The sequence below is a fragment of the Pogona vitticeps genome, chromosome 2 (genome assembly GCF_051106095.1).
Source record: "Pogona vitticeps strain Pit_001003342236 chromosome 2, PviZW2.1, whole genome shotgun sequence".
Classification (NCBI taxonomy): Eukaryota; Metazoa; Chordata; class Lepidosauria; order Squamata; family Agamidae; genus Pogona; species Pogona vitticeps.
In genome coordinates, this window is record NC_135784.1 from 93,175,428 (window position 1) to 93,202,077 (window position 26,650).

The window sequence follows — 26,650 nt, forward strand, 5'->3', positions numbered from 1 at the left end:
GGTAAACCCAAAGAAACCTACAGCAAGTACTCTCAGGGACCAGGGAAAAGCCAGCAAGGGGGAGGGGCCCATGGTGAAGGGAAGCCCTCAGGCATGAAACCAAGCCCTCAGAATTTGGAGGGAAAACCCAAACAAGAGGAGAGAGAATCAAAATACACCAGAAAATGCTATTTCTGTCAGGGAAAGGGTCATCTAATCTCAGAGTGTGAGAAATTGAAGCAGCTAAAAGGAATGGTGCCTCAGAATTCTAGTGGGACCAAGCCAAAAGCTGTGTTCTGTGTCCAGAAAGAGCAAGGCTCAGTGTCACAGAGGGAGCCTGTTGCCATGGCTACTCAGTCTGGAACAGCTACCTATGCTGAGCAGGCTGAGGAAAATGGTCCTCTTGTGGAGGTAAAGCGCTGCTTGCTGATAAAAACAGATTCTCAGTTGTTTGAGACAGCAGGGGTGGACGTAGGAATACTTGACCGTCAGTATAGGGGGCTGCGGGACACTTGTTCCCAGGTAACCCTGTGCCATCCAGATATCATCCCTAGGGAGTTTATAATCCCAAATGAGAGCATGAAGGTGGCAGGGATTGAGGGGCAGGTAATCTCTCTGCCAGTAGCAGAGGTACCTGTCAACTTTCAAGGCTGGAGGGGAGATTGGCGGCTAGCGATTTTATCGACTCTGCCAGCAGCCGTGCTCGTGGGAAATGACCTGGCTGAACATGTGAAACGGGTGCTAGTGATTACACGCTCACAAGCCACCACAGGGACAGTTCAGGGGGGTAATGATGAGCCAGAGACGGAAGCAGAGGGGAGTTCAGAAGCTGTGGTGGAAACCTTAACCACAGACAGCAGATTTGGACAGGAGCAGAAGGCAGACGCCACTCTCCAAAAGTGTTTTGAACAGGTGACTGACGCCCAGCTAACACCTGAAACCCCAGTGAGATTTCTGGAGGAAAAGGGGATTTTATATAGAGAAACCCTGAGGAATATCTCAAAAGGGGGAGATGGGATCAGAAGTCAGCTGGTGGTACCTGAAAAGTATCGCCCCATGATCTTACAAAGGGGTCACTCTGACATGTTTGCTGCACACTTAGGGGTGAAAGGGCCCCTTGATTTGATCAAACAAAATTGGGAGCAGATCACCCAGGATGACCCACAAGACGTTGTGACTTACATAGACACCTTGATGAATGACCTAAGGAGAAATCTAGAGCTGGCAGCAGAAAACCTGCAAGCTCAGAAGGTCAGACAGAAAACATGGTATGACCACAAAGCTAGAGAGAGGCACTTTGACCCAGGGGAGGAAGTGCTTTGGCTTAGGCCCTGCAGAGAGAATAAACTGCAGCTCAAATGGGCAGGACCATATAGGGTCATTTCCAAGATGTCAGACCTGAACTACCTTATAGAGCAGGAGCAGAACCAAGCAAGGAGGGTGGTTCATGTGAATGCCCTAAAACCCTACTACCGAGGGGAACAGAGGGTTTTATTCGCGATAAAAGCAGCTGAGAGTGAGGAAGCGGAATTACCCTTCTGGGAGGGTAGAGGGGAAGTAAAATACAACCCAGAGGAGGTAAAGATCAGTCCTGCACTCACCCAAGACCAGCAGCAAGAACTAAAAATGCTGCTTAGTAAATATCAACAGGTGTTTTCCAACAAGCCGGGGATAGTGAAGGGAGTGATGCATCGGATCCACACAGGGGATGCACCCCCGCAGGCAGTATCCCCATACCGAGTAACGGGACCCTATAGGGACAAGGTGCGGAAGGAGCTGGACGAGATGCTGAGGGAGAACATAATCGTCCCCTCTTCTAGTCCTTGGTCCTCTCCGATAGTCCTTGTGGACAAGCCTGATGGGAGCATTAGGTTTTGTGTTGATTACAGGAAATTAAACCGTGTAACCACTCCTGATGCCTACCCAATGCCCAGGCTAGACAACCTGATTGAAACCATAGGGGGTTGTCGGTTCATCTCATCATTGGACCTGGTAAAGGGATATTGGCAATTAAGAATTGATCCCAAGGATCAAGAAAAGACTGCCTTTTGCAGCCCTTTTGGTCTCTATGAGTTTCGAGTCCTGAGCTTTGGTCTCAGAAATGCACCAGCCACATTCCAAAGGCTGATGGACCAGACCTTGGCAGGGCTCAGTGACTTTACAGTGGCCTACATTGACGACATAGGGATCTTCAGTAATACCTGGGAAGATCACCTGATACACCTGGAGTTAGTGCTGCAGAGGTTAAGTGCAGCAGGGCTAACAGTAAAGGCCAGCAAGTGTCAGCTGGGTAGCCCAGAAATAAAATACTTGGGTCACATGGTAGGGGGAGGAATGATAAAACCCCTGGAGGCCAAAATAGAAGCTGTTCGTGATTGGCCCAGACCCAACACCAAGAAAAAAGTCAAATCATTTCTTGGGTTGGTGGGCTACTACAGAAAGTTCATCCCGAGGTTTAGCGAGATTGCGGCTCCGCTGACCGATCTGACGAGAAAGAAGGCTGATGACCGCATCCCGTGGACCAGCGACTGTGAGGCGGCGTTCCAGAGGTTGAAGGAGGCGTTAATCAACTATCCTGTCCTGCGGGCTCCAGACTTCGACCGGGAGTTTATCCTCTACACCGATGCGTCTAACAGCGGGGTAGGAGCAGTTCTGTGCCAGGAGGATGAGAATGGTGACCAGCATCCAGTGTCCTACCTGAGTAGGAAACTTCAAAAAGGTGAGAGACATTTGGCAACCGTGGAGAAGGAGTGTTTGGCCATAGTCTACGCGATCCAGAAGGCCAAGCCTTACATCTGGGGAAGACATTTTGTTCTGTGCACTGACCATTCACCACTGCAATGGTTAAAGACGATGAAAACCCACAATAGCAAACTTATGAGGTGGGCTTTGAACTTACAGGACTATGACTTTGAAGTGAAGGTGGTCAGAGGGTCAGTGAACTGTGTTGCTGACGCCTTATCAAGAAGACCTGAAGACGGCGAAAGAACATGGACTATATGTATATAATGAAAACAAAAAGTTAAAATGTACCTGGTTTTAAATTGGTTTGTATTAATAAAGGTAAATGGATGTAATGTAAATGATAAATGTTTAAATGTCTATTTGCTATGTTTAACGTGGAATGTAAGTATATGTAAGTATAATATGGTAGGTATAATTGTTGTTGTGTGTTTTATACAGGTTGTTTTTTTGGTGAAAAGCACCTTAGCTTTCCCCCTACAAAACAACTTATAAAGAGGGGAGGTGTTACATAACAGCACTGATGTTACCTGTCTGTCATGGGTTTGGAGGGAAAGTTCCATCCTATGGGGAGTGGAAGGCGGGACATCAGGAGGAGGGGCTGTACTGTATAAATATGTGATGCCTGTGTGGTGAAGAGGAGATGCTGAGACAGACTGTGAGACACTGGGAGGGACGAAGCAGCAGCTGGGGAAGAAGAAGCTGTTGTGGGAGTCTGTGTGTCTGACAGGGTACTACTGTGTGTCAGAGTACCAACCTGAAAGGTTCAGGGGTCTGTTGGTTAGCCAGAACTGATGGGTTCAGGGTCTGTGCTTTAAGTTAAAGGTTCTAGGTGAACCAAACTGTATGCTTGTGTGTGTGAGAATAAGCCACGTTACTTTATTTTATTCACCTGATTGTTTTATTTACCCTGTTTGTATTTAAAATAAACCTTATTCTTTTATTGTTTAAAAATCCATCCCTGGTCTGTGTGACTTATTATAGGGAATGGTTGGTGGCAGCTTGGTGTAACTGTGTGGCAGATCCCAGTAGGTCTGGGTTTGTCACAGTATCTTCTCCTGATGCCAAGCTGTGAAGCCAACCAGTGAAGTACAAGGATTGGGGTTTCTCACTTAACCATGAAATGAATTTTGAAAAGAAGAAAGGAAGAAAGGAGGTAAGGAAAAGGACCAAGCATTGGAGTATGAATTGAAAGATTTCAAAAAGCTATGGAACACAGAAAGGTTCTTGCTTTTCTGCCATCAAAACTCTCTTTAGAGGCCACTTTTTGCCAAAAAGGCTTTGGCTCAACTCCGTATGTGACACACCTGTGGCTTTCTGCATGTTTGTTGCCCTACAGATTCTGACTACCTGGCATGGTGGCTGGGGCGGATAACAACTGGAGTCCTCACTTGTGCCACAGTCTTCCTTCCCAACAGGACATGTAACTGGATTTGATCCAATTCATCCCTTGTTTAGCATGCCTCCTGTCCTATCCTTTCCCTTTCTTCTTGGTTAAAATTTGGAACGCAAATTTCCAGATGCAGACCAGAATGTAGATTTAGAATGCATGCATCTTCAAGTTATAAAACAGCCATTTTACTTATTAAACTTTGTTAACATTACATATTCATTGATGGTGTTGCATTAAACAAAAGAAGAAATAAAGGCGGGAAAGAAATGGATCAGTGACTCCAGAATAGTGCTAGCTTTCTGAAAACCAGAAGGTAGTCTGTTATGGTGTCGATTCTTAATTGACCCTGTAGTCCATTAATGAGTGCTCTCACATTTCAGGAAAGAATACATTGGGCAAAAATGAGTCACTTTAATATAATACCTAAAATGAACCCTACTTGTGCTCTTTTTAATCCTGTTACCTTTCTGTCCATACTCTTATGTGGTCTTCTGCTGTATAAATGTAGTTTCTAAGAAACATAACAGAGAAAGCTGCCTCACACTGAGTCAGATCATTGCTCTGCCTGGCCCAATATTGTCAACTCTGACAACAGTAGTTTTCCCGGTTTTCAGATACAATATTTTAATGGTTTCCCAACCCAATACTAACTAGACCTGACCCTCTTTAGATTCCAATATCAGACAAGATTACCGTAGGTGTATTCAGAGTGAGAATGTAAAGAATATTCACTAGTATTCTCACCATCAATGAAAAAGGTTGTCTGCACACATTGAGATATATCCCCCAAAATAAAGTGAAAAATTGTCAGGGTCCACAAGATTTTTTTAACTGTTGCACAACTTCACAAGGACCCAGGCTCACCCTCTCCTGTAATCATAACTGGCATTTGCAAAACAAAAAGTGATATTTCCATGGACAAAAAAAAAAAATCCATTTTGCACAACTCTGGGTTTTGCACAAAAACCATTCAAATTTTTCACAAAATCTCAAACTGCAAAAAAGGCACAAAATCTCCTTTAATTTCACCCAGAAAACCCAATGAAAATATAAGTGGCATATGATTTATTTAATCTTTTCTATTTCAACTTCCAAAGGAAGTTGACCACATAAGAGTTTTGGGAGTCACATACAGCCTCAAGACCACAATTTGCCTACCCCACATCTAAAAGCAAATGAAGAGATCTCTGCTACATGGCAGTTCAGTTATCAAATGCATAGTTTGCTAGTCTATCATGAGAAATCTGTTTCTGTGTAACATTTATCTTGATTCTTTGGGGGTTTTTTTCATAACTTCATATACATATATTGAATTCTGACTGAAGTTTGTACAAAATCTACAGAAGCCAGAAGATACTTCATTTTTCAGAAGATACTTTTATGCTATTGCTAAAACAATTAAACTAGGATATAGCTGCATGGAGAAAGCTATCAGTTAAACGTTTTAAGATAGCTAACAATCATTAATATGACAATATCTCTAGGAACAATGTTGTAATTTCTACCAATTCCTATCTGGCTACTGGAGAAGATTTTGAATAAACATCAGTAAGAATTCAGTATACTGTATATATGTATATAATTGCATATGAAATTATTAAAACCCCAAGAACCAAGATAATAAACAGAATTTAAATGATGGACTAGCAATACTAAACAGGATACAATATCATCAAGTTTTACAATTGGTAGGAATGTCATTTCAAAAACATGAAGATGCATCACCCTGGATAATGGAATATCAAAAGGTAAATATTTCCTTAGCAAATGGGTGTGGTGTAGTCATCAGGAAGAAATTACAAGTGAACACTATTACAAAAACAACTGTTTAAAAATTGTAAAAATATTTAATGTTCAAAATGCATAAATATGCTTTGTCCACAAAAGCAGCCCCCAGGGTTGTTTACATAATATTATAAAAACAATGGCATGTACTAAAATTATAAAATATTTGCATTAAAATAATCAAAGTTTGATGTGACTATTCTAGGAAATGGTCTAGCTCGCAAACACAATAAAACACAATGTTAAAATTTCACCAACTTCAACAGTATGTTGGTTTTTCTCTGTCATAGCGCAAAGAGACCCACAAGAGAATCAGCGAAGGTCAAAGCAAAAACAAACATTCATGTATGCATATCAGACCACAAACATTCATGTATGCATATCAGATCACATGGACATTATTATATCTTGCTTATTGCTACAGTGGAGTCTCTACTTAAGAACTTAATCCGTATTGGAAGGTGGTTCTCAACTTGAAAAGTTCTTATGTTGAATCCGCATTTCCCATAGGAATGCATTGAAAACCATTTAATCCGTATCTGCTCTTTTCCGTCCATAGAAACTACAGTGGAACCTCTACTTAAGAACTTAATCCATTTTGGAATGGTGTTCTTAAGTTGAAACATTCTTAATTTGAAGCAAAATTTCCCATAGGAATGGACTGAAAACCAATTAATCCGTTCTGGCTGGGGTTTTTTTGTTTGTTTGTTTTTTTGTTATGTAGAGATGCGTTCGTACATTGAAGCATTAGTTCCCATAGGAACTAATGCAAAGCTGGTTAATACGTACTCTACCACTAGGGGGAGAATTTTTTTTAACCTAAGATGACCTTAAAAAATGAGCAGAAAAGGTTTTTTTTCCTGTTCTTATCTTGGATTTCTGTTCTCAAATAGAAGCAAAATTTAGCAAATGGAGCTGTTCTTAAGTTGGATTGTTCTTAAGTAGAGACGTTCTTAAGTAGAGACCCCACTGTACATCAATTTTTGCCGAAATCTTCATTTATTTATTTATTGAGCTTATATGCCGCCCATTTAGACATAGTCTACTCTGGGCGGCTCACAAAACACAGAATAAAAACAATAAATATGAAATAACAATTTACAACATGTACAAAAAATAAAGTAGAGAAAGATAGAGAAAAATCCACAACATAATTTGTATCTCAAAGTCTTTTTGGTCATAAACATGTAGTTGTCAATGCAGTTATGTTCTAGAGCAGTGGTGCCCAACCTGTTTGACACCAGGGACCAGTTTAGTTGAAGAACATTCTTCCAAGCGGGGGGGAGGGTACTTGTTATGCAGTAGGTTCTTAGAGGATAGCTTTGAATTGAGCTCATAAAGGAAATAGCGAGCAGGAGGAAGCTCCACCTCCTGTTAGATAAACAGTGGCACTAGAACCTAATAGGAGCGTGCTGACAGGGGGCGGAGCTTCACTTGCTGCTCACCTCGTGCTCACCGCTTATCTGTACCGGCGACCTAGTCCTTCAAAGGTCACAGACCAGTACTGGTCCGTGGCCAAGGGTTGGGAGCCCCTTTTCTAGAGGGCCTCATATCTACTCAGGCAGCCTACAGGGTGATTCTGAGCTGAATCGTTAAAAGTACAATTTGTAAGGAAAAGTGTCTCACCCTCTGCCACCTTAAAACATGCATCTGCTTCTTTGGCACATTCATACCGCATGTCACAGCTATGTTAGAGTGGGAGCAGCCCTTACATTCTCACGTTTTAAATGCTGCTCCAGATTCTGTTTGCAAATCCACTAAAAATCTAGAAATAAAAACAGAAGCTGGCATGTTTGCTAAGTGTATTGATTGCTCGTTAATCTGCAATAAACTATTTGACACTTACAGAAACTCTTGCTTTCCTAATGATGAAGCTTATGGATTTGGAAAGCAGCAAAAGTATTTAGGCTAAAAACCTGACACCTGTCCCTTTAAGGGACTGGATGCCATATAGGTTTAAGGCGTGCATGACCTTGGATCTTCTAAAACCTCACTTACTCCCCAGCCACATGTTTCCATCCTGTAAGTGGCTAGAATAATTAATTTAAGGTTTTTAAAACCCAAGTTACTGTAGTGTGCCTGAAATAATAAATGTTTCAGAATTTCAATTACACTAAATGTTGAACTGCTGGATCGCTCCCCCACCCTTCCTTTTCAGTATCTAATGAGTCATGCAGAACCATTATCCCACTATCCATTAATTATAACGAGGTCAGCATATTTGCTGACATCTTCTCATGCCTGCATAATGTACTAGCACTACCTTAGCTAGGATCACAGGTAAAGCACAAAGCATACAAATGTATACATGGCTAAAGAGAATTTCTTACTATTGGCTGCCTGAAAACCAGAGGTATGAAACAGCTGGAGCATATTGATGCAGGCCAAGAGGGTTAGGAAGGGGTGAATGAATGTGAAACAAGGGAAAAGAGCAAAGAAGACTTTCCACAGAAGATTTCATCAACAAAACAACAGAAGAGATGTCACACATTAACTGAATTCAGACAATGGCCTATCCACATATACCCACTGAATTTAATGGGAATATCTCACATTAAAATTTTGAGTAAACACCCATCTTCTTTAAGATACTGCCGTGTATTCAAGGTGTTTTCTTTTTAGGGTTCACAAGAGTTTAAGTTTCCGACCTTTTCCCCTATGACGCCTTAGTTCATAAGGACATGAAATAACCAAAAAAGGCAGTCTACAGATAGAGTATATTTCCTTCACCCATAACTGTGATTACTCCACTTAATTTGGAATTAGGGGAAATAGTTGCCATCCAAAACAATTGTGTTAAAGTTAGATCATGTTTAATTCCATTCTGGGCATGACAGCCTTCCAATGTTGTCCTAGCACAAAGCTGCCATATATGTTCATATGTCTGTAATTTTAAAAGAATAAAATGCAGCTTCTCAAGGAAAACTCTGTTCCTCTGTTACATGTTTAGCCTCCCCTTGCTTGAAGCAGCTTGGCATGTAGGTAATAGTGAGAGAGACCTGGTCCTGAAGCAATAACTTTTCTCTCATGGGGATTCACGCTAGCAGGAAACTCAAGCCCATGTTTCTTTAGATCCAAGTCTAATATTTGGTCCATCAACCTGTCTTTCAAGCAGGAGAAATCCAATAATTATCCAGCAAACTAAAGGAAGTCATGCAGACTGATGGACAGAAAAAAGATGTTGTTGGGTTCAACCACTTCAAGAAAAATAGCTTTTTCACACACCACAACATTCATTGTGGGACCATGCACATCTTGCAACTTCACCCCTTCGCAAAGGTTAGTGGTTTGCTTTGGATAAATAAAATGTACATAAAAGAATGAAACTGATTCTTTTTAAGAAAACGTGGACATTTGAAAAAAAATCCAAACATGCTTTAGTCAAGTGGGGGAAAGGCATACATTATAGAAAATGCATAAATCAGTGTGAAAAAAATGTATGCGAACATACATAACTTATATGCTCACACACACTTTTGAAACACTGTACAAAAGAAAGATAGGGAGAAAGTAGAGGTGACATTTGTAAATCTCTGGGCTTCACACTCCAACCCAGGAAACAGGGGAAATGTTCTGATTGCCCCCAACCCAGTCCTAGCCATTGCACTTCCAGTTTACTTCCTCACCATCTTCTTTGCCATCTCTTTGCTCTATAGCCAGTCTTCTTCCTGAAATACAAGTCACTTGAGACTTCCTCTCTTCTTGCACCTTTTCCCCTTCTGCTCCTTCTGCTATTCACATCTTTCATTGTCTTCCCGCACCACAGGTTTCAGAGAGACAGCACTTGACTTTAAGGGTCTCTGGTCTGATGTATTATTGGCTGATTCCCTGGGGAAAGAGAGGGAAGGTCGCGTCACATGCTGTCTCATTTTACAATGCACAGAATGATTATACCCATTCTGCTGGAAAAACACCTATCACTAAGATGCAGAAAGCTGCCATAAATAAGGCCTCCTCTAAGTCAATTTATAATTATATTTGCTTTTGGAAAATCAGTGTCTAGCAGAACCAGTCACACCATCTTTACTTTTCTTCAACAAAGAAATCTGGTTGAAGTGGAAGCTACCCTCAAGCTTTTATGCTTACTTGAAATTCTTTTCTCCCTTTCTGGGCTTAGATTACATTTTTCTCTTTTCTTGTGAAGCTCAGCTGAAATGACTACATTTGGTGTGACTGATGTCTGCTTAAGACCAAAAGGACATGGGTGGGTGGTGCCTCAGTGACTGGCGGCTGGAGTGGGATTTTAACAAGGATTGTTATGTATTACTGCTTTGACTGGGTTTTTGGTATTGTTTGTGTTTGCCATTCGCTCGTTTTTAATATTTCTATACTTAGTCTTTTTAGCTTTAAATGTTGCCTTTTCATGATATAAGCTGCCTTTTTAATATTCATTGTTTTTAGCTTTAAATATTGTCTTTCAATGATGTAAGCCGACCTGGACCCTTTTTAAGGAGAAAAGTGGGGTAAAATGTCTTAAAGAAATAAAAAGGGAAGATTTGAGAATTTCACGCGCTTTACCAAGTCATACATGATGATGCCTAGTGTACGCGCTGGTGGACTCTGAATGGCATACACATATACAGAGAAAGAAAGAGTATCTGGGATGGAGATGGTCTAGCAGACATACATCCCTGAAATATGAGGGTTGGGTTGCAAGTCACCCTCCTGCAGTCAAAACACAGACAAGGAGATGTTAAAGAACTGCCCTCTCCCCAGTGAACCTGGCTCAAATAACTGTTTCTCTACCACTGTTAGCAGGAGGAAAGCAGCAGTCTTGGCTGCATCAAAAGTGTGTGTGGGCTGAAAGGTGGGATTTGAAATCTACCCACCTTCCTATCACTGTGTTAGAACAGCTCTCTTTTCTCTGCTGCCCAGCTAATGAATTAACAGCTCAGTGCAAGAGAAAGCAATTAGGGTTTCCCAGGGCTGTGCAGACTGTGGTCTAAGGATTTCAAGTACACAAGAGACACCAAGGTTGTGTTGTGTTAAAGTTTGGAAAGTATTCTCTGGCCAACACTCAGTGCATCGTTAGCCTCTACTTTGACAGAGTGATCTATGTAGACCTGTCTTTCTTTGTAATAGAAGTGATTAAGTCAACCACAGGTAAATGATCTACAAGGGAATCATCTTATCCCTAGTAAAGATGAAGAAATGTTAGATGTGTCTCAGAAGTAGTTCAGCTACTTGTTTCTCTTAATGAACTATGGGCAATAGATGGGGAGGAAGGGAAGGGGAAATAGCCTAGCTTGTTCAGCTCATTCATTATTTCATAAACCTCTCCTAGCATCTTCATAAATTTCATTTGGACTTATCACTGAGTAAATGCTTCAAAATGAGATACAGTTTTAAAAACAATTTTAATGATGAAATACAACAAACCGCTGTACAGTAATGATCTGAGTCCAAATCCTTTTGAATTTCAGCAAGACTTATAAACTCTGGGCTTGCCAAGCTGCCACATATACCTCTGCAGCAATAGTAGCCTGGAAAAGGAGCAAAATACATTCCTGCTCATGGTACCCAATGTAATTTGCTAGGGCACTTTCACATTGAGCTAGTGAGCCCTGGTGCCAGTTGAGAGTAGGTGAGAAATGGGTGCCCAGGTGTTAAACTCTGACAAACTACACTTCCCAGAAATCCACGGGAGCTTTCCTTTGATAAAGAATTTTGGGCCTAATGAAAGATAGATGCACACAAGACACACATACAAGTCACAGATGGGACAGGCAGGGTAGAGAAGCAATATCCATGATTGCCAGGTCTCAGAATACTGGATGTAGTCTCAGGGTATTGCTTTACTTTCACATGTCTCTGTTGCAGAATTTTGAATTTCTGGTTAAATTCCTCTAGCTGCACAGCAGAAGTACAGGGATTCACAGAGCAGAATAGCTTCAAGTTACCTAAAAATGCCCACCATTTTCCCCTCATCAACTGGCACACAGTCTCAAGAATTCACTCTGACATTAAAAAAAGAATAAAAACTATTTTCTTTACTTACAGTTGAACAAATCAAAGAGGAAGATTTAAAAATGACTCTGAATGGCACACACATATACAGTGGTGCCTCGCTTAACGAGCGCACCGTATAACGATGAAATCGCATAGCGATCCGTTTTTTCGGATCGCTAATGCGATCGCTCAACGTTTTTTTAATGGGGAAAAATTCGCTTTGCGAAGACCGGTAAGCGTTTCGCTTACCGATCTTCGCAAAACGACCCCCGACGATCAGCTGTTCGGCGGCCAAAATTTAATGCGTTTAATGCGTTCCAATGGAAATCGCTGCCCCGTTCAGCGATGCTTCAGCATAGCGAAGGTTAATCCAGAACGGATTAACCTCGCTATGCGAGGCACCACTGTACAGAGAAAGAGAGCATGCAGGGATGGAGACGGTCTAGCACAGTGGTCTCCAACCTTGGGCCTCCAGATGTTCTTGGACTGCAACTCCCAGAAGCCTTCACCACCACCTCTGCTGGCCAGGATTTCTAGGAGTTGAAGTCCAAGAATATCTGGAGGCCCCAAGGTTGGGGACCACTGGTCTAGCAGACATACCTCCCTGAAATATGAGCATTGAACAACAGACCTCAACAAATTAACAGAAACGACTGGCTTTCAACAGACTCAAGAGGGAGGAAAAAGATTACCAGAAAGTTAGGGCTTTCTTTGAGTTCAGAAACAGGGAAAGAATGAGTGGCTGGTGCTGGACAGATTGACAGTCAGCCCAGCCCAGAAAGGTCCGTCCCAACCACATATTACTGGCAGCATGCGAGTTTTCAATGACCCCAGCAGTCTTTAGGGAAGGAGACAAATTTCAGGGCAAGTAGTGCTGAAGGAGCAGGTTTGATGTCATTGTGGTTAGTGGATTTAACCCAGGGCACTCATTTCTTCCCTACTCTCAATTGGCAACAGGGCTCAATAGCTCAATGTGAAGATGTCTGTATTTGTTTACACTGTGGCCTCATAAAGGGGCCCACACCTTGGTCTCAGGTTTCAAATCTGAAGATTCTGGAAATGGGCAGTTGTTGACCTGGAGAAGGAAAACTCCGATTTCAAACCTCCACTGCCTTGTGGCTATATCCACTCATGGAAAAGGCTTCAGGAGTTAATCTCGAGGCAAAATCCAGAGCTGGAGTCCCGAAGGCAGCATGTGTCGTTCTGCCAACTCCTGCGACGTTGCTGGAACCAGTTGTATTGGCTCTTGCCTTTCCATTGGACCATTTCAGCAATGTGGAGAGGGGGGATCTGCTGCTTGGGTAACAGCCTATCCTCCACATTACCTTACCCGGGCTTCATGCTCTGGAGAGGACACTCCTCGATTCAGAGCATGTTACCATAGTCTCTCGAGACTGAAGGATGCCTATACTATACTATGACCTGGCAACCATAACCAAGGACTTACAAGAGTGAAGGAGAAAATCTGGTCTGGGAGAGTGAAAGGCTGGAAAGGTGGAGAAACACCAGTCCCATTCCAGGTAAAGATGGTCGGGGGCAGGTGGGAGAGAAATTGCCTGTCACCAAAGAACGGGTTTTGACAAAATATGTACAAGGGCCATGGGAACATGTACATTAGAGTTGTAATTATGCAAATCACATATCTGCAAAACATAAAATTTCTTCAATCCACAGGGCATCCCCTATAAGACTATCTGTATGCAGCTCTTCATAAATAGCAAATGCATCAGCTGAAGCTTCAAGCTGTTTGCAAATTCTGGATATCTGCCAGGAGTTTAAATAAATGCGACTATATTCAAGCCAATGTTATCATCCAAAAAGTGCTTTTAGACACACTCCAAAGGGGTCAAAGTATCTCCCCCCAAAAAAGACAGGTTTTCTGTTTGATCCTTGCTTTAAGAAATATCTGTAACAAACAGAGAAAATCAGGTTGAGCCATTCTGGATTAATGAATTTAGAGCTTAATGAATACTTAATGAATTTAGAGCCATTGCCTGCCACCTAGAATTTTTATTGATCAGCCATGTAAGAAATTAAAACATATGCGTTCCTGTGGTCTTCCTGTTCTCTCTAGTGAAGATTTGCCTGAACTTTTAAAGTTCCCACCCACCCTTCCTCTGACAATACAGTTGAATACATAAGGATTAGCTTCGCTGCATGGGGCTCTTAGAATCCATCTAGGGGACATTGTCTGAGGGGTTTAATGCAAGAGGATAACTGTGTTTCTGCAATTTACAAGCTAAAATGCTCCTTCACATAGATGTACAACTTGGCACCACAGGGAGTCATGGGCTATAACAAAAGCTTGCATTAAAGGAAAGTCTAAATCCTGTTTTCTGGGGAAATTTTGAGGGATTTCCAGGTTCAGTCTAATCCTCCACTAGGAAAGTCTGCTACAAGGCAGAAATGAAAATGTTGCAGTTGAGAAATCAAACTTTTGTAAATACAATATAAAGATATTTATGGAAAAATAGTCAACATATACTGTAGAGCTGAAGACAATTGTATTTAATATGCTCTGAGATTCCTCCATTCCAATTGCAAAATATTCCACTAGAGAAGAGATTTTCTTAAAAAAGGATTTGTGACATATTGATAGACAGTACAGTGGTGCCTCGCAAGATGATTGCCTTGCGGGATGAAAAATCTGCACAACGATTGGTTTTTGCAATTGCTATGGTGCCTCGCAAGACAGTTTCTTCTATGACCATGCTTTGCAAGACGTCCGAGACCGATGCCTTGCAAGACGAATAAATTTCATTTGTCTTGCGAGGTTCCTATAGGGAACCTCACAAGACAATTTTTCCGCAAGACAGTGATTCTCGTGGAACAAATTATATTCGTCTTGTGGAGCACCGCTGTATATTGGAACAGAAATATTGTCGGATAGGTGTGGAAAGAAATTAGTGACTATGGAGGCAGAAAAGTCATTGGAAAGCCCTTCAAATCTTTGAGTGCTTTCAGATAACGCTTTTAGTATGCAATTAAACTACTTCAAGAAATTTTATATTGATCCAGAAGGCATCAAATTCTCCCAATTCCTTTGCCCCATGTCTTTTAAATTGTTACACACCATCAGGTTGCTGCCAGCCCATTGCCACCTGATAAATGATTGACCTCCGAAGTGTCTTATTGTCAACAGCTCTGCCCAGCTGTTGCACACCCAGGGCCATAGCTTTGCTGAATCAATTCAACTTTTCTTTGGCTTTTGCTCTTTTCCTGCTGCCTTCAACTTTTCCTAGCATTGTTGTCTTTTCCAGAGAATCTTGAGTTTTCATGATGTGCCCTTTTGCTTCCAGAGGAAATTTGGGCTTGATTTGATCTAGGACCCACTTCATCTCTCTGGCAGCCTAGGGTATTCACAAAACTCTTTTCCAGCACCACATTTCAAATGAATCTCTCTTTTTCCTGTTAATTTTCTTTACTGTCCATCTTTCACATCTGTACATAGTAATCTGGAATACAATGGTGTGAATGATTATATTGACCTTTAAAAACAAGTTCAGAAAGGGAAGAAAGAATTGCTGTCCATTGCATTTCTACTAGTAGTGCTAGAGAGCTCTCATGGTGCAGTGGTTAAACTGCTGAACTGCAGCCAAAACTGTGCTCAAGACCCGGGGTTCAAGCCGTGGTAGCCGGCTCAAGGTTGACTCAGCCTTCTATCCTTCTGTGATCAGTAAAATGAGTACCCAGTTTGCTGGGGGTGGGAGCAATGTGTAGCCTGCATAATTAAATTGCAAACCACCCAGAGAGTGCTTTAAGTGCTATGAGGCAGTATATAAGCAGCATGTTTTGCTTTTGATTTTTTGCTTTTTTAAAAAAGAGCGCTTTCTACCCAGAATTTCTCTTTCGGACCCACTTCCTTCACCATGGAACCACCCCTTTCCATTTCAATAGACAGGCAGCTTTAGAAAGAGCTGATGGACCACAGGGGAAAATGGGAATTTTTCTTTGCCACTTTCGCTTTAAAAGTGGAACAGAAATTTCAGGAAGGTTTTAATAAGAGTCCCAGAATCCCCCAGACAACATGACAGGGGTATTCCTTTAATATAGTCTGTGGGGTAGGCAATACACACTTTTCGATGGTATAAAGCAGCATCCTCTTATGTTTTTGTTTCTTTCTGCAAAGGTGGGACGTTCCTGCAGACATTCTATACATGCCCACCGTGTTCCCTTTGAGCTTCCAGTGCATGTGGAGAAACCACTTTTTATATAACAGAGTTCTCTTCTCTGGAACAAATTTTCATGTGCACATCAGGGGATGCATTTGGAAGGTGGAAAGGTTTAGCTTCAATGTATCTATTACCATCTTGGGCACCACCATATGCAACAGAAAGGATATGATTAAATAAATAATTCAGGAGGCACAGACTGAATACTTGATAATTAAGGGAGAACTTAGCATGAAATTTAAAGGGGTGGCCTTTAAATCTCATGTGTTTAAAGCCAGGAAAAAAAAGGAAGTGTGGCCAGTCCCCATAGCACTGTGGCTAGCTACATTTACCTAGAACTGCTGCTGCTCTGCTGTTTCCGTCTTACACTCAAGAGTAAGTGTAGCATCAAGCGTATTGACCATTTTCAATATCCACAGGTGGTCTTGGAATTAAAGACATGAGTAATAATTAAAGAAAAGCAGAAAAGTCTGCATGAGCATTTTAGGGCCATGGAAACAGATGAAATGTGCAATTTGATCTATGTTCACTTTGCCAAAGTCTCCTTGCTTCCCAAGGATCCATGTTCAATTCATCTCATTCCTCTCTTACCAGAGGTAAAGCTATGCTGACTTTGGATAAGGCAGCTTTAACCAACGATATTGTGCCATATTCAAACTAGTCATTAAGGGTCTAACCAAGAAGTTATTCTTCCTGCATGTCTTTCTTCATTTATTGTGCCTTCAAGTGATCAGCTGTAACAGTTGTACTTTTTCCTTCGCATTACACAACCAAAGTATTCTGGATTTCTCTTTTCTTATGTAGCTTATGATATCTGTTCTTCCACAAAGTGTTTCTTCACTGGTTGTTGTGGGTTTTTCGGGCTCTTTGGCCGTGTTCTGAAGGTTGTTCTTCCTGACGTTTCGCCAGTCTCTGTGGCTGGCATCTTCAGAGGAACAGGAGTAGGAACTCTGTGCATGCTCTTTTGCTGTTTGTTGGATGGTTGTGTATTTATAGCTGTGGGAACTATGGGATCCCGGCCATGAAAGCCTTCAAGAATACCTTGTTTCTTCATTAGTCACTCAGTCATTCCAAGAAATCCTTAGCAATTCCACTTCGCAAATCACATCAGGCAGATCTGCACTGACCTGGATACTGTTGCTGAGGTAAGCCATGTGGATGAAAATTTGGCTCCATCTTGTCCTGTACTAATGGGGCCTGAGGGGGTGGACAAGATCCTTGAAAAGATGAGTGCTAACAAATGTGTGCTGAATTCTTTCCTTTCCTGGTTTATAAAGGCAACTGGAATGGACTAGCTGAGTGGATAAGGGTGGTGGTGAATGCTTCCTTAGAACAAAATGGTGATTCAGCCTGCCTAAAATAGTCAGTTATATGACTTTTATTAAAGTCTTTCCTTGAACTCCTCTGTACTGGATAACTAACAAACAATCCCAAATATTCCATTTAAGAACTTCTCAACTCCACGAGTTTCCTGAATAAACCAAATCATCTAAGAGACCTTTGGGTAGTGTGGGCAGCACATAAATTAAACAAATAAATAAATAATTTTCAGTCTGGCTTCAGTCCTGGCTATGGGATGAAGATAGTTCTATAAAATCATCATCATCATCATCCAACTGCAGAGCTAGAAGGGACCCTGTACATCATCGAGCCCAGCCCCAGTCAGGAAGGCACAGTGGAGAATCAAACTCTCTGTCTCTGCAGCCAGATGCCTAAACTACTGAGCTATTTAGCGGGGGGGGGGGGGTGTTGGGGAGGTTGTCACCTTGGTGAAAGGTCAGCACCAAAAGAAATGAATTCCTTTTGGTTCTGCTTGACCTTTCAGTACCATCAACCATGATATCCTTCTGGGTAATCTCTCTGGGACAGGGCTTGGAAACACTGCATTTCTCTAGTTTTTCTTGGCAGGGGTGGGGTAGCTCAGAAATTAGTGATGGGAAATAATTGTTCTGCCATTGCTGTGTAGGTTCCCTCAGAGCTTTGCTCCATCTCCCCTGTTATTTATACAGTACACTTGTGGGAAAGGTTGTCCAGAAATCTAGGGCTTGGTGCTAACAGTAAGCAGATTATGCTCAACTGTTTCTCCTTTCCATCCAATTCTGCAGAAACCATTTCTATCCTAAACCAATGTCTTGTGTCAATAATGGGCTGAATCAGAGCAAACAAGCTGAAGCTTTATCCAGACTTGACAGAAGCACTCTAGCTGAAAAAACAAACTTGCTTTGCAGCCCAAATAAACTGATTTCCCCTTTGTGTCTGACAATTTATAAATCAATTTAGAGAACATGAAAATCAGTGTAACTGTGGTTCTTATAACCAGTATGACTATGACTTATGTCTGGCTATCTTTGGAAAGAGTCCAGAAACTTTGGTGGGTCCTGGATGCTGCAAGGGGACTCCTGACCAAAGTGGGCTACACAGAAGAGAAATTCTACAATCCCGTGCCTTACAGCTGAGCCACGAATATGTAGCAGTGTACAATGCATATTCTCAAAACCAATTTTAATATTTTTGTTGCATACTACAAGAGATGGAGAGAAAAGTAAACTGAAAGGCACAGAAAACATATTTTTACAATGCCACTGACACAGAAGTACATTAACACTGTCAGTAATTCAAATAATGCTAGAAGGGTCTGAGCCTTTTAGTAGGAATACTTTTATGAGGTGTTACAAGGGTCGTATCAGCAGAAGATAAATACAAAATTAAACATTAATCAAAACAATTGAACAAGCAAAGAAGCCACTGAAATCCCATCAAACTCTACAGAAGGACACATTTAGCCATTAATACAAATATCATAACACACACACCTATCAATGATATCATTGATTTAACATAAGTGATTTTCCCATGACCATTATTCATTATTTAATACTTTCTGAATTGGTTGTTGTGGGTTTTTCGGGCTCTTTGTTCTGAAGGTTGTTCTTCCTAACGTTTCGCCAGTCTCTGTGGCCGGCATCTTCAGAGGACAGCACTCTGTGCTCTGGATTGTTTGCACATAATAAATAATGAATAATGATCATGGGAAAATCACCTATGTCAAAATCAATGACTTCATTGATAGAGGTTTGGGGAAGGGGTATAATATTTGTATTGTTGGTTAAATGTATCTTTCTATAGAGCTCCATGGTAATTCAATTATTTCTTTGTGCCCCATTCTTTTAATAAAAATAAAATATCAGGTCTTAAAGCACAGCTTCATGTTTAAAAATTTCTTTGCACATGCAGCTGTTTACTCAGGAGTTGACCTAAATAATATTCCATACATTATTATTGTATTCATCCCTTAATACTTGCTTTGCTTCTAGTGTTATGATAATGAGTAATTGAGTTGTTAAGCAGTTTGAAAGTCAGCTTTTCCTCATGTGGCCATGAAGCACAGCTGGACAACAGAACAAATTTTAGGCCCCATTTCCATTCAGCTCTTCATTTCCTTTTTTTTAAAAAAACATCTAGCCATTTGGATACTAACATCTGTAGAAGAGATCATCACATAAAATGTAGGCTTAAATTGTCCCTTTTAATGTGAAAATGTATTGGAGGGTCACGGATCTGAAAAATATCAGGTAGACAGTAAGGCTTCAGGAGCAGGAGTTGAAGGTCACAAGTTTGCAGTAAAATCCCTTGAATATTTTTAAAAAGAAAGAGTAAAGAAAGAAGAAGCAAAGAGGTTGCTTGACTGAGCAATGTACAAATCTGGTGGGACTGAAGAGGCAAAAGATGACAAAATGACTTAATGTTGTGTCACATCAAGATCTGGGGGCATGAACTGAAGTCTCCGGAAAGGTTACGTCTTGAAAGAGCTGGGTTGAAATCAAGTGAAGATAATAACATGAAACCAGCTTCTTTGAAGCAACCACAGAAGGCATAAAAGAATGGTGAGTAAGCAATGATGGCAGAGTATCTGTAGGCCTGATACATTTTTAGCAAGCATATGAAGGAAAGAAAACACAGAACTGCAGCAGAAGCTGGAAATTCTCTTTCTTTGTCCTGTAGGGTCCTCATTTGGATGTATGCTGCTATGGTCTTTGAATGGACCTGTGTTGGTCTCAACATGAGAGATCGTATTTGTTCTCCTCTCATGTTCAGTGCGCTGTCTCCTGCCTTGTCCCCAAAATACCCAGTTACCAGCTACGTAATCATAACTCTACCAGAAGCGTTCTGTGTCAGTTTACTGCTAAATCTAACATAAGTTCAAACATCAATAGAAGCAGCCAGCTGAGTGACTTCATGAGCCTATCGGTTGGAAGGAGAACACTTTTGTTTTTAGGCAGTGTCTCACCCCAACTGCTTGGAGTCATGCCTCAGTAACAAGAATAGTTGTGGTACTGGCTGAGCAGCTCTGACAAGTCCAGAAGAGCTCTTAATCTGACAGGCATTCTTATGGCTTCAATAGGTAAGGAACTGAGAAAAATTGTGAGAGACTTTGTAACCTGATTCGGCTGAAAACCTGCACTGAGAAGGAAAATGCTACCCTTCTTCAATAAGCCATAAGAGGCTGAGGTAAATCTGAGAATCCAAGGGCCTTAGATGTGCCCAGGAAGGGTTCCCTCAGGGACAGTTATGTCTTCATAAACCTTGCTGTTTAGAACAGGAATACGAGTCACATGGGCTGCTGTTTTTCATGACCTCATGAACCCCCATACCACAAAAAAAACTTTGGAAGCAAAATGAAAGAATTAGAATTCCAAAAACTTCTAGAAGTTTCAACTCTTCTCAAAAACAAGGTCAGGACACACATTTATTATGTTCCTGACAGTTTTTTTAAAAAACTGGTTTTTAGAAGCCAGAGGTTTATGCTTTTGTTTGTTGTTTTTTAACTTGAAAGCAAACTTCCTGCCACTTTAAGTTTTGCTGGAAGGTTTCAGTACAGTCCATGGCTGATCTGGGGAAAGAAGTGGGAAAACAATCTGCAGACCCTTGAAAAATGCCTATCTGTGCTTTAGCTAATGTTATGTAGCTTGGCGAGTTAGGCTGCAGACCCAAAGATTGAGAGTACAGTTCCTCACTGTCTGTTCCAAAACAGACAGCCTGTGCAGCCTTGGGCAAAATGCACAGTGCTAGAAGGAAATGGTAAACCACTTCTGAGCACTTAGAAAATTCTGAAAAGTATCACCATAAGTCAGAACCGACCTGACAACACACCTTATTCAAAAATACCAGAAACAGTCAATCAACATTATAAAAACATTGACAGATTATGTATGCTGTTCCTAATACTGCTTGGGGGGTTGTAGCTCTGTTATCTCTGAGATCTACAACTGCTTATAAAACTGTGTGAAATGTCGCGATATTGTTCCCAAAGCCTCAATGAGTACTGAAGTGTGTTTCATCCATAAGCAAGATGCCTCAATTTCCAGGTCTCTGTATTTGGTTAGTTTTTCCAATTCTTTGTTTTCAGCTTTGGCATCCCTTGGAATTGCAATGTCAGTGATCCAGACATTTTGTACTGTCACTACTACCGCATGTCTGGTGCGTTATGTTCAAGATGTCTATCAGTTTGGACCTGGAAGTCCCACAAGAACTCAATGTTGTCACCATCTCTCTCCAATGTTTGCATAGGTTTTTGGAGGCTGACAAGTTATATTATTTGCATAATGACCAATGTACTAATTTTGCCACTCTCTTCATGTCTAATTTTGCAATCTGTTTGTGCAATCTTTGTACATTCGCAGATGAGGTGGGACAGTTTCATCTTTTCCTTGGCAGTCAACATTTGCTTTTTAAAAAGATGATGGTAATGATGATAAAGTTTATGTTTATTAATGTTATGAAGCAGAATTAAAGATCCTGGTGAACAGGACTTGGGAATAAAAAAAAATGCTAAAGAACTGGTGTCAGAGCATAATAAACTGAACCATGAAGGCCTCCTCATGGGAAATAAAGCCTGTACACATAGGAACCAGCATGGAAGCAAAAATAGAAAGGTCTGAAGGAACATACTTGAAAGGTGTGTGATATGCTAATGACAGGTCATGAAGAAAGACTATGTCTGCTCCTCAAACACTGATCCAGCCCAGTCAGCTACTACACACTCCAAGCAGGAAGAGCATTCCTCTGTTATGGAGATAACCTTCTTAGTTCTTCAGCCTGAACATTTCATTAGGCTTCAGTGACTCCCAATGGGACAGCTATTAGTTGCACTTGAAAGCGAATTGACAAAAAAAATATTAATCAATTTCCCTTGCTGCCAGTACTCAGGACTACATCCAGAGTAGGGACTGATTTACAGCCAAGAAGTGATTTGTAGCTGTAATGTACTGACTGACCAAGAGTAAGATGAGGAAAATGAGGAAGAGATAGGCCAAATATCTGAAAGTCAGAACCTTCTCAGGGACATGGAGATGTATTAATCAAATTCATCAGCTGTCTCCAGCTTTCATTTAAGACCCACCACTATATAAAAGTTAGCATTGCACTTTTATCTCTTTGTTACCTGGTTTGGACATTAACCTTAGTTCTGCTACTCTAATTGTACATGCTTCAACCTTCAGAATCCCCCCCTGACCTGGATATCATTTCACTCCCAAGATATCCTGTCTCATCTTCTTTACAACTTGATTGTTAAAAAAATGCATGTCTTTAAGTCAAGCTTGGCCAAGGTTACACAGGCTGGGCCACCCCGAGAGGCATAGTGGGGAATCAATTCCCAGCCAGATACCTAACATTCTGAGCTATCCAGCCAACTAACAACTTGTTTAAACCCTTAAATAGACTCATTCCAGCATGTCTTTAATAAGAATTTAATAGAATCCCCCAATTTTTTCACTTAAGACAGACAAGAACTTGAAATTTTTAAAAATGCAAGTAGGAGGTGAAAAGAACAAAACAGGTTCATCCATCCAGGGCTTTTGAAGCTGAACATATGACAGCCTGAAGTTGAATCTATGTATATCCAACTTTGCTACTTCCTTCTCCCACCCCTTTTCTTGAGAAACTGTCTTCAACTGTTCAATTATGGTGGGCACAATAAGATGCTGTCTGTGCCAGCTGTCCTTATTGATCCTGGCTGATTTACACAAAGGATAACTTCTTTCAGCTTGTTTTTTAAGAATTTGCTAAAAATAAAGTTTTTTTCATATTCTAAATGGAAAGAAATTCGGATTTTTACAGCATTGTTGTGGAAGAAAATGACACGAATGGATTTTCCTATCCGTACCCATAATAAGCAGAGCAATTTGGCTATTAATTTTTAAAAACATCATACCTTTGCCTTTGAAGCACAAAAATGCCTTGCTTTGCAAAAATATGCAACATGTGCAGTCTCTTTAAATATATATGTTTACTAAAGAAGCTGTGAATCCAGCTTTCTCCATTCTGTAGAGCAGAATCATTTTATACCCATCATTGACCTAATATTAGCATTTAAAAATATAAATAAATTTACAAATGTCTTAGTTATGCATGCAGATTGACATTGCAACAGAAAATGATTTCTGGAATATTAGTTATTTTTGCAACAGTACCTGTTTTTACAAATAAACCTTAACTAGTAAACTTAATATTGGCCAAAGTTTTCTTGCATAGCTACATAAATGGTGTAACTTTGAGGTAAAATGTCCCAGGTTAAGAAATCCATAGAAATTACAAGTTGCATACCAAGTCACACAATTCAGTATGCAATGGATAATATCTATGGTGATTTCTTAACTTAAAGCGGCACTGAACTAAGGTGGGAAAGAACATTTGACCTGACACCTCAAATACCTGATAATATGTCCACTAACTTTTAAATGTTGTTTTAAATGTGCTTCTAAATAATCTACATTTCTCTTTAATTAATTTATATATTATGCATTGTTTCAGGAGGCATCATGGTAAAAAAGCAATGAAGCCTACAATTCAACCAGTCATCAATTAAAATGGATTCTGAAGCTGATACTGTAGAAGAGACTTTCAAGTGTAAGGATGTGGCACTGGAGACAAAGGGCAAAATCATCCATCCTGTGATATTCCTGATTGCAGGTGTGAAAGGTGGATAGTGAAAAAGGGGACAGGAGAACAATCAACTCATTTACAATGCAGTGCTGGAGAAGAGCTTTATGGATAGCAGAAAAGAAATATAAGTGGATTCTCGATCATATCACTGAACCCTCACTAGAAGCAAAAATTACTCACAGAAGGAAACAATAATGCTGAGAAAAGCCACAGAAGGAGAAGACAACCAAACATAAGATGGCTTGCTCCAATAAGGAAAGCTGTTCCCTTTATTTTGCAAGATTTGAGCAAGGCAGTTAACAACAGGATCTTTCGGAGGTCGTTAAGTTGTAGGGTTCTCACACGTCAGAAATGATTTGATGGCACATTAGTAGAAGTATTATTTATATGCTGCATTTGTCCCAATAAGGGACCCAAAGCAACTCACAATATTGAAATTCACACAATTTAAAAATACAGTAAGTTAGATATGAAAAGATATATAGTTTAATCTATGAATTAAAATACAATTAAAACATTACACAGATTAACATTATCTGCTAAAATGGGGTTCAGGGATTCAGTTATAATTGTTAAAAGCCTGCCTGAAGAGGTAGGTCTTTAGCTTTTTTCAAAAGGGTAACAGGGAAGGGGCCATCCTGATTTCCCGAGGGAGAGCATTCCATAGCCTGGGAGCCACCACAGAGAAGGCCCTCTCCTGTGTCCCCCATCAGCTGTGCTTGTGCTGGCAATGGGACTGAGAGAAGGGCCTCCTCTGCTGATCTTAATCGCTGAGAAGGCGCATATAGGTGGATACGGTCCTTCAGGTAGCCAGGACCCAAGCTATACAGGACTTTATAGGTAATGACCAGCACTTTGAATTGGGCCTGGAAACGGACTGGTAGCCAGTGCAGTTCTTGTAACAGGTGCACTATATGCTTCTCCCTGTATCTGTAACAATGTAAATAAATTAATTAAATGTTGTTGAGTCTCCCACACGTTTAATTGCCCAGTGTTATTTTCTCCCCATAGATTGTCACAGATATCTTTTTGTATGAAAATAACTTGCATATTATGGGCTATCGCCCTTGGAGCAGCATGACCCAGATGGCAGTTCCAGTGGCATGCACTGTGAAAACAAATAAGGCAAGGACAGAGCAGCACTTGCAGAAAAATTGCTGCTAATTGGCCCTGCATATCTGCACATACACATCGCACTTATTTCTAGAAATTTCATATTTTAATGTCACACTTTAATGAAGTCTTAATCCCACAATTTAAGCCTACCATAAGATCAAACAGATCGACTATTGCGGCAGGCATGAGCCAATTCTTGGACTCTGACCCTAATCAAGGCCAGTATTATAAAAAGCAATCAAGGAAGAAAGCTTGAATTGTAGTACAACAGCGGTAAAGATTGGCCTGCTTCATCAGCCTTTTTAAAATCTTAACCTGGATAACAAAGAGGCACAGAGGGCTGAGCTTTCTCAAGCTCAGTAGAAGAGGGGAAGGGAGAGATTTTTTTACACCAGATTGGTTTTTTAAAAAATCAACAAGAAACAACAACAACAACAAAAAAAAAAACCTTTGGCATGCCAAGGAAATTACAGTTGTATTCAGAGGGGTCCCTCTTCGCTATTTTACTCTGCTGCCTGTTTTTTACTGCTATAAATCTCCACAACCCAAAATTGCAATATTGCTGCTGCCGAGCTGCTTCCAACATTCAGTGCTGCAGAACAGTACTATCCCACGACATAGCAATTATCCAGTAAACGGCATCATCTTACATTATACTGCTAAAAAGGAACACCATTTGCCTGAGTCACAAGTTTCATAATTAATCAGGACACCAAAAAGACCTTCCTCGTTCAGTACCATTCAGAATCAGATCACGGAGTCGCAGAGCCAGAGACCCACCACATGGGATTTTTGCTAATGTGCTCTGCTGCCCTTTTGTTCTCCCATCCAGTGCTTCTTATGGTCTGATCCCAGAAATCCTATTTGTTGGCGCCATTTCATGGGTCTGATTCAAATGGATGTGGACTCCAGTTATCAGAAAACCATCAAAGATCAGAAGACATGGCTTCAGTGTGTGGTGTCTGTTCAACACAGATGGCCCTGGAACATTAAACTGCAAAATAACCACAAAGTCATGACAGCAAGATTGAGAAGCCATGATGTGGACACTGTTCCCACCTTCTCCTTCCTAATGAAGGAATGTAGAGACCAATCCTAAGTAGCATGAGATCTGAAGTAAAAAAAATTAGACATTCAGCCACTTGTTGCTTTGCTTTCGTATTAGAGCTCTGACTCTTATTTGAGGCATTGAATTTCCAGAATTAGCAGGCAGGGGGATTAAAATGTTGGTTCCACAGAAGTATTTAGGGTAGCACACTGTTTTTTCCTCATGGTTAACAACATCCTCCTGTATTATTTATTCACAGGCAAGGCTCGTTAAAGAAAGGTCTCTGGTAACTTCTGCTAAATATTTATTGCTAGCAACTTCATTCTGTTTTCTTGTTTCCTCTTGATCCCAGCTGTGGGATTTACACAGAACAGCTTGTTAACTGTCTTTTGAATAGCTTCTCTAAATTGCCCCTAATGTCAAGTTCATTTGGGATGGGGGAGTTCATTACTGATTTCCCCATGTTTTCAGTATCGTTTTCCCTCATAGTGATATAACACTATTACACTATTTTTCAGTTTC

General features: G+C 40.8%; 1 long non-coding RNA gene across 1 annotated transcript in view; it reads right to left on the minus strand.

Annotated features, from left to right (window-relative positions):
• Window positions 1-3,882: 3,882 nt before the first annotated feature.
• The window catches only part of LOC140704454 (uncharacterized), a 137,058-nt gene continuing 114,290 nt past the window's right edge, over window positions 3,883-26,650 (minus strand). Inside the window, exon 3 of the long non-coding RNA XR_012083659.2 lies at window positions 3,883-9,727. This is a non-coding gene — a long non-coding RNA (uncharacterized LOC140704454). The remainder of the gene's footprint in view (window positions 9,728-26,650) is intronic.